The sequence below is a fragment of the Ambystoma mexicanum genome, chromosome 11 (assembly GCF_040938575.1).
Source record: "Ambystoma mexicanum isolate Mex_15411 chromosome 11, UKY_AmexF1_1, whole genome shotgun sequence".
Lineage (NCBI taxonomy): Eukaryota > Metazoa > Chordata > Amphibia > Caudata > Ambystomatidae > Ambystoma > Ambystoma mexicanum.
The window spans coordinates 1,150,412,448-1,150,425,870 of NC_090934.1; positions in this window are offsets into that span (position 1 = coordinate 1,150,412,448).

The following is a 13,423-nucleotide window of genomic DNA, read 5'->3' on the forward strand; positions in this document are numbered from 1 at the left end:
GATTTGGATCTCACATCTCATGTTTTAGGACGGGTGTCAGGTTTGGTATTAAAAGTATTGAGATATCACATCTCATGGTATAGGAAGGGTCTGAGGATTGGAATGGGAAGGAGTTGGATATCACATCTCAAGCTATCTCAGGATTGGAATGGGAAGGAGTTTGATATCACATCTCATGCTATCGGAAGGGTCTCAGGTTTGGAATGGGAAGGAGTTGGATATCACATCTCATGTTATAGGAAGGATCTCAGGTTTGGTATTAGAAGCATTGAGATATCACATCTCATGCTATAGGAAGGGTCTCAAGATTGGAATCGGAAGGAGTTGTATACCACATCTCATGCTATAGGAAGGGTCTCAGGTTTGGTATAAGCATTCAGATATCCCATCTCATGCTATAGGAAGGGTCTCAGCATTGGAATCGGAAGGAGTTGTATTTGACATCTCATGCCATAGGAAGGGTCTCAGGTTTGGTATAAGCATTGAGATATCACATCTCTGCTATCGGAAGGGTCTCAGGATTGGAATGGGAAGGAGTTGGATATCACATCTCATGCTAAAGGGAGGGTCTCAGGTTTGGAAGGGGAAGGATTTGGATATCACATCTCATGTTATAGGAAGGATCTCAGGTTTGGTATTAGAAGCATTGAGATATCACATCTCATGCTATCGGAAGGATCTCAGGTTTCGTATTAGAGGCATTGAGATATCACATCTCATGCTATCAGAAGGGTCTCAGGATTGGAATGGAAAGGAGTCGGATATCACATCTCATGCTAAAGGGAGGGTCTCAGGTTTGGTATTAGAAGCATTGAGATATCACATCTCATGTTATAGGAAGAATCTCAGGTTTGGTATTAGAGGCATTGAGATATCACATCTCATGCTATCAGAAGGGTCTCAGGATTGGAATGGGAAGGAGTCGGATATCACATCTCATGCTAAAGGGAGGGTCTCAGGTTTGGTATTAGAAGCATTGAGATATCACATCTCATGTTATAGGAAGAATCTCAGGTTTGGTATTAGAGGCATTGAGATATCACATCTCATGCTATCAGAAGGGTCTCAGGATTGGAATGGGAAGGAGTCGGATATCACATCTCATGCTAAAGGGAGGGTCTCAGGTTTGGTATTAGAAGCATTGAGATATCACATCTCATGTTATAGGAAGAATGTCAGGTTTGGTATTAGAGGCATTGAGATATCACATCTCATGCTATCAGAAGGGTCTCAGGATTGGAATGGGAAGGAGTCGGATATCACATCTCATGCTAAAGGGAGGGTCTCAGGTTTGGTATTAGAAGCATTGAGATATCACATCTCATGTTATAGGAAGAATCTCAGGTTTGGTATTAGAGGCATTGAGATATCACATCTCATGGTATAGGAAGGGTCTCAGGATTGGAATGGGAAGGAGTTGGATATCACATCTCATCCAATAGGAAGGATCTCAGGATTGGAATGGGAAGGATTTGGATGTCACATCTCTTGCTATAGGAAGGGTCTCAGGTTTTTAGAAACATTGAGATATCACATCTCATGCTATAGGAAGGGTTTCAGGATTGGAATGGGAAGGAGTTGGATATCCCTTCTCATGCTATAGGAAGGGTCTCAGGTTGGAATGGGAAGGAGTTGGATATCACATCTCATGTTATAGGAAGGGTCTCAGTATTGGAATGGTAAGGATTTGGATATCACATTTCTTGCTATAGGAAGGGTCTCAGGTTTTTTATTAGAAACATTGAGATATCACATCTCATGCTATAGGAAGGGTTTCAGGATTGGAATGGGAAGGATTTGGATATCACATCTCATGCTCAAGGAACGGTCTCAGGTTTGGAAGGGGAAAGATTTGGATATGATATCTCATGTTATAGGACAGGTCCCAGGTTTGGTATTAGAAGCTTTGAGATATCACATCTCATGCTATAGGAAGGGTCTCAGGATTGGAATGGGAAGGATTTGGATATCACATCTCATGCTAAAGGAAGGGATTCAGGTTTGATAGAAGCATTGAGATATCACATCTCATGCTATAGGAAGGGTCTCAGGATTGGAATGGGAAGGAGTTGGATATCACATCTCATGCCATAGGAAGGGTCTCAGGTTTGGTATAAGCATTGAGATATCACATCTCTGCTATCGGAAGGGTCTCAGGATAGGAATGGGAAGGACTTAGATATCACATCTCATGCTATAGGGAGGGTCTCAGTTTTGATATTAGAAGCATTGAGATATCACATTTCATGCTATCGGAAGGGTCTCAGGATTGAAATGGGAAGGAGTTGGATATCACATCTCAAGCTATCTCAGGATTGGAATGGGAAGGAGTTTGATATCACATCTCAAGCTATAGGAAGGGTCTCAGGTTTGGAAGGGGAAGGATTTGGATCTCACATCTCGTTTTAGGACGGGTCTCAGGTTTGGTATTAGAAGCATTGAGATATCACATCTCATGGTATAGGAAGGGTCTCAGGATTGGAATGGGAAGGAGTTGGATATCACATCTCAAGCTATCACAGGATTGGAATGGGACGGAGTTTGATAGCACATCTCAAGCTATAGGAAGGGTCTCAGGTTTGGAAAGGGAAGGATTTGGATTTCACATCTCATGTTATAGGATGGTTCTCATGTTTGGTTTTAGAAGCATTGAGATATCACATCTCATGCTATCTGAAGGGTCTCAGGTTTGGAAAGGGAAGGATTTGGTTTTCACATATGTTATTGGATGGTTCTCAGGTTTGGTTTTAGAAGCATTGAGATATCACATCTCATGCTATCGGAAGGGTCTCAGGTTTGGAATGGGAAGGAGTTTGATATCACATCTCATGTTATAGGAAGGATCTCAGGTTTGGTATTAGAAGCATTGAGATATCACATCTCATGCTATAGGAAGGGTCTCAGGATTGGAATCAGAAGGAGTTGTATATGACATCTCATGTTATAGGAAGGATCTCAGGTTTGGTATTAGAAGCATTGAGATATCACATCTCATGCTATAGGAAGGGTCTCAGGATTGGAATCCGAAGGAGTTGTATATGACATCTCATGCCATAGGAAGGGTCTCAGGTTTGGTATAAGCATTGAGATATCACATCTCTGCTATCGGAAGGGTCTCAGGATTGGAATGGGAAGGAGTTGGATATCCCATCTCGTTATAGGAAGGGTCTCAGGTTTGGTATTAGAAGCATTGAGATATCACATCTCATGATATAGGAAGGGTCTAAGGTTTGGAAAGGGGAAGGATTTGGGTATCACATCTCATGTTATAGGACCGGTCTCAGGTTTGGTATTAGAAGCATTGAGATATCAAGTCTCATGGTATAGGACGGGTCTCAGAATTGGAATGGGAATGAGTTGGATATCACATCTCAAGCAATAGGAAGAGTCTCAGGATTGGAATGGGAAGGAGTTTGATATCACATCTCATGCCATGGTATGGGTCTCAGGTTTTGTAGAAGCATTGGGATATCACATCACATGCTATCGGAAGGGTATCGGGATTGGATTTGGAAGGAGTTGGATATCCCATCTCATGCTATAGGCAGGGTCTAAGGTTGGAATGGGAAGGAGTTGGATATCACATCTCATGTTATAGGAAGGGTCTCAGGATTGGAATGGGAAGGACTTGGATATCACATCTCATTCTATAGGAAGGCTCTCAGGGTTGGAAGGGGAAGGAGTTGGATATCACATTTCATGTTAGAGGTAGGATCTCAGGTTTGGTATTAGAGGCATTGAGATATCACATCTCATGCCATCAGAAGGGTCTCAGGATTTGAATGGGAAGGAGTTGGATATCACATCTCATGCTAAAGGGAGGGTCTAAGGTTTGGAAGGGGAAATATTTGGACATCACATCTCATGTTATAGGAAGGATCTCAGGTTTGGTATTAGAAGCATTGAGATATCACATCTCATGCTATCGGAAGGGTCTCAGGTTTGGTATAAGCATTGAGATATCACATCTCTGCTATCGGAAGGGTCTCAGGATTGGAATGGGAAGGACTTGGATATCACAATTCATGTTATAGGAAGGGCCTCAGGTTTGGTATTAGAAGCATTGAGATATCACATCTCATGCTATTGGAAGTGTCTCAGGATTGGAATGGGAAGGAGTTGGATATCCCATCTCATGTTATAGGACGGGTCTCAGGTTTGTTATTAGAATCATTGAGATATCATATTGCATGCTATGGGAAGGGTCTCAGGATTGGAATGGGAAGGAGTTGGATATCACATTTCATGTTAGAGGAAGGATCTCAGGTTTGGTGTTAGAGGCATTGAGATATCACATCTCATGCTATAGGAAGGGTCTCAGGATTGGAATGGGAAGGAGTTGGATATCACATCTCATGCTATAGGAAGGGTCTCAGGTTTGGTATAAGCATTGAGATATCACATCTCATGCTATAGGAAGGGTCTCAGGATTGGAATGGGAAGGAGTTGGATATCACATCTGATGTTATAGGAAGGATCTCAGGTTTGGTATTAGAAGCATTGAGACATCACATCTCATGCTATGGGAAGGGCCTCAGGATTGGAATGGGAAGGAGTTGGATATCACATCTCATGCTATAGGAAGGGTCTCAGGTTTGGTATAAGCATTGAGATATCACATCTCATGCTATAGGAAGGGTCTCAGGATTGGAATGGGAAGGAGTTGTATATGACATCTCATGCCATAGGAAGGGTCTCAGGTTTGGTATAAGCATTGAGATATCACATCTCTGCTATCGGAAGGGTCTCGGGATTGGAATGGGAAGGCTTTGGATATCCCATCTCATGTTATAGGAAGAGTCTCAGGTTTGGTATTAGAAGCATTGAGATATCACATCTCATGCTATAGGAAGTGTCTCAGGATTGGAATGGGAAGGAGTTTGATATCACATCTCATGCCATGAATGGGTCTCAGGTTTTGTAGAAGCATTGGGATATCACATCTCATGCTATCGGAAGGGTATCAGGATTGGATTTGGAAGGAGTTGGATATCCCATCTCATGCTATAGGAAGGGTCTCAGGTTGGAATGGGAAGGAGTTGGATATCATATCTGATGTTATAGGAAGGGTCTCAGGATTGGAATGGGAAGGACTTGGATATCACATCTCATGCTATAGGAAGGCTCTCAGGTTTTGAAGGGGAAGGAGTTGGATATCACATTTCATGTTAGAGGTAGGATCTCAGGTTTGGTATTAGAGGCATTGAGATATCACATCTCATGCTAAAGGGAGGGTCTCAGGTTTGGAAGGGGAAGGATTTGGATATCACATCTCATGTTATAGGAAGGATCTCAGGTTTGGTATTAGAAGCATTGAGATATCACATCTCATGCTATCGGAAGGATCTCAGGTTTGGTATTAGAGGCATTGAGATATCACATCTCATGCTATTAGAAGGGTCTCAGGATTGGAATGGGAAGGAGTCGGATATCACATCTCATGCTAAAGGGAGGGTCTCAGGTTTGGAAGTGGAAGGATTTGGATATCACATCTCATGTTATAGGAAGGATCTCAGGTTTGGTATTAGAAGCATTGAGATATCACATCTCATGCTATAGGAAGGGTCTCAAGATTGGAATGGGAAGGAGTTGGATATCACATCTCAAGCTATAGGAAGGGTCTCAGGATTGGAATGGGAAGGAGTTTGATATCACATCTCATGCCATAGTATGGGTCTCAGGTTTGGTAGAAGCATTGGGATATCACATCTCATGCTATCGGAAGGGTATCAGGATTGGATTTGGAAGGAGTTGGATATACCATCTCATGCTATAGTAAGGGTCTCAGGTTAGAATGGGAAGGAGTTGGATATCACATCTCATGTTATAGGAAGGGTCTCAGGATTGGAATGGGAAGGACTTGGATATCAAATCTCATGCTATGGGAAGGCTCTCAGGTTTGATAGGGGAAGGAGTTGGATATCACATTTCATGTTAGAGGAAGGATCTCAGGTTTGGTATTAGAGGCATTGAGATATCACATCTCATGCTATAGGAAGGGTCTCAGGATTGGAATGGGAAGGAGTTGGATATCACATCTCAAGCTATAGGAAGGGTCTCAGGTTTGGTATAAGCATTGCGATATCACATCTCAAGCTATAGGAAGGGTCTCAGGATTGGAATGGGAAGGAGTTGGATATCACATCTCATGTTATAGGAAAGATCTCAGGTTTGGTATTAGAAGCATTGAGACATTACATCTCATGTTATAGGAAGGGTCTCAGGATTGGAATGGGAAGAAGTTGGATGTCACATCTCATGCTATAGGAAGGGTCTCAGGTTTGGTATAAGCATTGAGACATTACATCTCATGTTATAGGAAGGGTCTCAGGATTGGAATGGGAAGGAGTTGGATATCACATCTCAAGCTATAGGAAGGGTCTCAGGATTGGAATGGGAAGGAGTTGGATATCACATCTCATGCTATAGGAAGGGTCTCAGGTTTGGTATTAGCATTGAGATATCCCATCTCATGCTATAGGAAGGGTCTCAGGTTTGGAATCGGAAGGAGTTGTATATGACATCTCATGCCATAGGAAGGGTCTCAGGTTTGGTATAAGCATTGAGATATCACATCTCTGCTATCGGAAGGGTCTCAGGATTGGAATGGGAAGGAGTTGGATATCCCATCTCGTTATAGGAAGGGTCTCAGGTTTGGTATTAGAAGCATTGAGATATCACATCTCATGGTATAGGACGGGTCTCAGAATTGGAATGGGAAGGAGTTGGATATCACATCTCAAGCTATAGGAAGGGTCTCAGGATTGGAATGGGAAGGAGTTTGTTATCACATCTCATGCCATGTATGGGCCTCAGGTTTTGTAGAAGCATTGGGATATCACATCTCATGCTATCGGAAGGGTATCATGATTGGATTTGGAAGGAGTTGGATATCCCATCTCATGCTATAGGAAGGGTCTCAGTTTGGAATGGGAAGGAGTTGGATATCACATCTCATGTTATAGGAAGGGTCTCAGGATTGGAATGGGAAGGACTTGGATATCACATCTCATGCTATAGGAAGGCTCTCAGGTTTGGAAGGGGAAGGAGTTGGATATCACATTTCATGTTAGAGGTAGGATCTCAGGTTTGGTATTAGAGGCATTGAGATATCACATCTCATGCTATCAGAAGGATCTCAGGATCGGAATGGGAAGGAGTTGGATATCACATCTCATGCTAAAGGGAGGGTCTCAGGTTTGGAAGTGGAAGGATTTGGATATCACATCTCATGTTATAGGAAGGATCTCAGGTTTGGTATTAGAAGCATTGAGATATCACATCTCATGCTATAGGAAGGGTCTCAGGATTGGAATGGGAAGGAGTTGGATATCACATCTCAAGCTATAGGAAGGGTCTCAGGATTGGAATGGGAAGGAGTTGATATCACATCTCAAGCTATAGGAAGGGTCTCAGGATTGGAATGGGAAGGAGTTGGATATCACATCTCATGCTATAGGAAGGGTCTCAGGTTTGGTATAAGCATTGAGATATCCCATCTCATGCTATAGGAAGGGTCTCAGGTTTGGAAGGGGAAGGATTTCGGTATCACATCTCATGTTATAGGACCGGTCTCAGGTTTGGTATTAGAAGCATTGAGATATCAAGTCTCATGGTATAGGAAGGGTCTCAGGATTGGAATGGGAAGGAGTTGGATACCACATCTCATGCTATAGGAAGGGTCTCAGGTTTGGTATAAGCATTGAGATATCACATCTCATGCTATAGGAAGGGTCTCAGGTTTGGAAGGGGAAGGATTTGGATATCATATCTCATGTTATAGGACGGGTCCCAGGTTTGGTATTAGAAGCTTTGAGATATCACATCTCATGCTATAGGAAGGGTCTCAGGATTGGAATGGTAAGAAGTTGGATATCACATCTCATGCTAAAGGAAGGGACTCAGGTTTGATAGAAGCATTGAGATATCACATCTCATGCTATAGGAAGGGTCTCAGGATTGGAATGGGAAGGAGTTGGATATCACATCTCATGCCATAGGAAGGGTCTCAGGTTTGGTATAAGCATTGAGATATCACATCTCTGCTATCGGAAGGGTCTCAGGATAGGAATGGGAAGGACTTAGATATCACATCTCATGCTATAGGGAGGGTCTCAGTTTTGATATTAGAAGCATTGAGATATCACATTTCATGCTATCGGAAGGGTCTCAGGATTGGAATGGGAAGGAGTTGGATATCACATCTCAAGCTATCTCAGGATTGGAATGGGAAGGAGTTTGATATCACATCTCAAGCTATAAGAAGGGTCTCAGGTTTGGAAGGGGAAGGATTTGGATCTCACATCTCATGTTTTAGGACGGGTCTCAGTTTTGGTATTAGAAGCATTGAGATATCACATCTCATGGTATAGGAAGGGTCTCAGGATTGGAATGGGAAGGAGTTGGATATCACATCTCAAGCTATCACCGGATTGGAATGGGAAGGAGTTTGATAGCACATCTCAAGCTATAGGAAGGGTCTCAGGTTTGGAAAGGGAAGGATTTGGATTTCACATCTCATGTTATAGGATGGTTCTCATGTTTGGTTTTAGAAGCACTGAGATATCACATCTCATGCTATCTGAAGGGTCTCAGGTTTGGAAAGGGAAGGATTAGGATTTCACATATTTTATTGGATGGTTCTCAGGTTTGGTTTTAGAAGCATTAAGATATCACATCTCATGCTATAGGAAGGGTCTCAGGTTTGGAATGGGAAGGAGTTGGATACACATCTCATGTTATAGGAAGGATCTCAGGTTTGGTATTAGAAGCATTGTGATATCACATATCATGCTATAGGAAGGGTCTCAGGATTGGAATGGGAAGGAGTTGGATATCACATCTCATGCTAAAGGAAAGATCTCAGGTTTGGAAGGGGAAGGATTTGGATCTCACATCTCATGTTTTAGGACGGGTGTCAGCTTTGGTATTAAAAGTATTGAGATATCACATCTCATGGTATAGGAAGGGTCTGAGGATTGGAATGGGAAGGAGTTGGATATCACATCTCAAGCTATCTCAGGATTGGAATGGGAAGGAGTTTGATATCACATCTCATGCTATCGGAAGGGTCTCAGGTTTGGAATGGGAAGGAGTTGGATGTCACATCTCATGTTATAGGAAGGATCTCAGGTTTGGTATTAGAAGCATTGAGATATCACATCTCATGCTATAGGAAGGGTCTCAAGATTGGAATCGGAAGGAGTTGGATACCACATCTCATGCTATAGGAAGGGTCTCAGGTTTGGTATAAGCATTGAGATATCCCATCTCATGCTATAGGAAGGGTCTCAGCATTGGAATCGGAAGGAGTTGTATTTGACATCTCATGCCATAGGAAGGGTCTCAGGTTTGGTATAAGCATTGAGATATCACATCTCTGCTATCGGAAGGGTCTCAGGATTGGAATGGGAAGGAGTTGGATATCACATCTCATGCTAAAGGGAGGGTCTCAGGTTTGGAAGGGGAAGGATTTGGATATCACATCTCATGTTATAGGAAGGATCTCAGGTTTGGTATTAGAAGCATTGAGATATCACATCTCATGCTATCGGAAGGATCTCAGGTTTCGTATTAGAGGCATTGAGATATCACATCTCATGTTATCAGAAGGGTCTCAGGATTGGAATGGAAAGGAGTCGGATATCACATCTCATGCTAAAGGGAGGGTCTCAGGTTTGGTATTAGAAGCATTGAGATATCACATCTCATGTTATAGGAAGAATCTCAGGTTTGGTATTAGAGGCATTGAGATATCACATCTCATGCTATCAGAAGGGTCTCAGGATTGGAATGGGAAGGAGTCGGATATCACATCTCATGCTAAAGGGAGGGTCTCAAGTTTGGTATTAGAAGCATTGAGATATCACATCTCATGTTATAGGAAGAATCTCAGGTTTGGTATTAGAGGCATTGAGATATCACATCTCATGCTATCAGAAGGGTCTCAGGATTGGAATGGGAAGGAGTCGGATATCACATCTCATGCTAAAGGGAGGGTCTCAGGTTTGGTATTAGAAGCATTGAGATATCAAATCTCATGTTATAGGAAGAATCTCAGGTTTGGTATTAGAGGCATTGAGATATCACATCTCATGCTATCAGAAGGGTCTCAGGATTGGAATGGGAAGGAGTCGGATATCACATCTCATGCTAAAGGGAGGGTCTCAGGTTTGGTATTAGAAGCATTGAGATATCACATCTCATGTTATAGGAAGAATCTCAGGTTTGGTATTAGAGGCATTGAGATATCACATCTCATGGTATAGGAAGGGTCTCAGGATTGGAATGGGAAGGAGTTGGATATCACATCTCATCCAATAGGAAGGATCTCAGGATTGGAATGGGAAGGATTTGGATGTCACATCTCTTGCTATAGGAAGGGTCTCAGGTTTTTAGAAACATTGAGATATCACATCTCATGCTATAGGAAGGATTTCAGGATTGGAATGGGAAGGAGTTGGATATCCCTTCTCATGCTATAGGAAGGGTCTCAGGTTGGAATGGGAAGGAGTTGGATATCACATCTCATGTTATAGGAAGGGTCTCAGTATTGGAATGGTAAGGATTTGGATATCACATTTCTTGCTATAGGAAGGGTCTCAGGTTTTTTATTAGAAACATTGAGATATCACATCTCATGCTATAGGAAGGGTTTCAGGATTGGAATGGGAAGGATTTGGATATCACATCTCATGCTCAAGGAACGGTCTCAGGTTTGGAAGGGGAAAGATTTGGATATGATATCTCATGTTATAGGACAGGTCCCAGGTTTGGTATTAGAAGCTTTGAGATATCACATCTCATGCTATAGGAAGGGTCTCAGGATTGGAATGGGAAGGATTTGGATATCACATCTCATGCTAAAGGAAGGGATTCAGGTTTGATAGAAGCATTGAGATATCACATCTCATGCTATAGGAAGGGTCTCAGGATTGGAATGGGAAGGAGTTGGATATCACATCTCATGCCATAGGAAGGGTCTCAGGTTTGGTATAAGCATTGAGATATCACATCTCTGCTATCGGAAGGGTCTCAGGATAGGAATGGGAAGGACTTAGATATCACATCTCATGCTATAGGGAGGGTCTCAGTTTTGATATTAGAAGCATTGAGATATCACATTTCATGCTATCGGAAGGGTCTCAGGATTGAAATGGGAAGGAGTTGGATATCACATCTCAAGCTATCTCAGGATTGGAATGGGAAGGAGTTTGATATCACATCTCAAGCTATAGGAAGGGTCTCAGGTTTGGAAGGGGAATGATTTGGATCTCACATCTCGTTTTAGGACGGGTCTCAGGTTTGGTATTAGAAGCATTGAGATATCACATCTCATGGTATAGGAAGGGTCTCAGGATTGGAATGGGAAGGAGTTGGATATCACATCTCAAGCTATCACAGGATTGGAATGGGACGGAGTTTGATAGCACATCTCAAGCTATAGGAAGGGTCTCAGGTTTGGAAAGGGAAGGATTTGGATTTCACATCTCATGTTATAGGATGGTTCTCATGTTTGGTTTTAGAAGCATTGAGATATCACATCTCATGCTATCTGAAGGGTCTCAGGTTTGGAAAGGGAAGGATTTGGATTTCACATATGTTATTGGATGGTTCTCAGGTTTGGTTTTAGAAGCATTGAGATATCACATCTCATGCTATCGGAAGGGTCTCAGGTTTGGAATGGGAAGGAGTTTGATATCACATCTCATGTTATAGGAAGGATCTCAGGTTTGGTATTAGAAGCATTGAGATATCACATCTCATGCTATAGGAAGGGTCTCAGGATTGGAATCAGAAGGAGTTGTATATGACATCTCATGTTATAGGAAGGATCTCAGGTTTGGTATTAGAAGCATTGAGATATCACATCTCATGCTATAGGAAGGGTCTCAGGATTGGAATCCGAAGGAGTTGTATATGACATCTCATGCCATAGGAAGGGTCTCAGGTTTGGTATAAGCATTGAGATATCACATCTCTGCTATCGGAAGGGTCTCAGGATTGGAATGGGAAGGAGTTGGATATCCCATCTCGTTATAGGAAGGGTCTCAGGTTTGGTATTAGAAGCATTGAGATATCACATCTCATGCTATAGGAAGGGTCTAAGGTTTGGAAAGGGGAAGGATTTGGGTATCACATCTCATGTTATAGGACCGGTCTCAGGTTTGGTATTAGAAGCATTGAGATATCAAGTCTCATGGTATAGGACGGGTCTCAGAATTGGAATGGGAATGAGTTGGATATCACATCTCAAGCAATAGGAAGAGTCTCAGGATTGGAATGGGAAGGAGTTTGATATCACATCTCATGCCATGGTATGGGTCTCAGGTTTTGTAGAAGCATTGGGATATCACATCACATGCTATCGGAAGGGTATCGGGATTGGATTTGGAAGGAGTTGGATATCCCATCTCATGCTATAGGCAGGGTCTAAGGTTGGAATGGGAAGGAGTTGGATATCACATCTCATGTTATAGGAAGGGTCTCAGGATTGGAATGGGAAGGACTTGGATATCACATCTCATTCTATAGGAAGGCTCTCAGGGTTGGAAGGGGAAGGAGTTGGATATCACATTTCATGTTAGAGGTAGGATCTCAGGTTTGGTATTAGAGGCATTGAGATATCACATCGCATGCCATCAGAAGGGTCTCAGGATTGGAATGGGAAGGAGTTGGATATCACATCTCATGCTAAAGGGAGGGTCTAAGGTTTGGAAGGGGAAATATTTGGACATCACATCTCATGTTATAGGAAGGATCTCAGGTTTGGTATTAGAAGCATTGAGATATCACATCTCATGCTATCGGAAGGGTCTCAGGTTTGGTATAAGCATTGAGATATCACATCTCTGCTATCGGAAGGGTCTCAGGATTGGAATGGGAAGGACTTGGATATCACAATTCATGTTATAGGAAGGGCCTCAGGTTTGGTATTAGAAGCATTGAGATATCACATCTCATGATATAGGAAGGGTCTCAGGATTGGAATGGGAAGGACTTGGATATCACATCTCATGTTATAGGAAGGGTCTCAGGTTTGGTATTAGAAGCATTGAGATATCACATCTCATGCTATAGGAAGGGTCTCAGGAATGGAATGGGAAGGAGTTGGATATCACATCTCAAGCTATCTCAGGATTGGAATGGGAAGGAGTTTGATATCACATCTCAAGCTATAGGAAGGGTCTCAGGTTTGGAAGGGGAATGATTTGGATCTCACATCTCGTTTTAGGACGGGTCTCAGGTTTGGTATTAGAAGCATTGAGATATCACATCTCATGGTATAGGAAGGGTCTCAGGATTGGAATGGGAAGGAGTTGGATATCACATCTCAAGCTATCACAGGATTGGAATGGGACGGAGTTTGATAGCACATCTCAAGCTATAGGAAGGGTCTCAGGTTTGGAAAGGGAAGGATTTG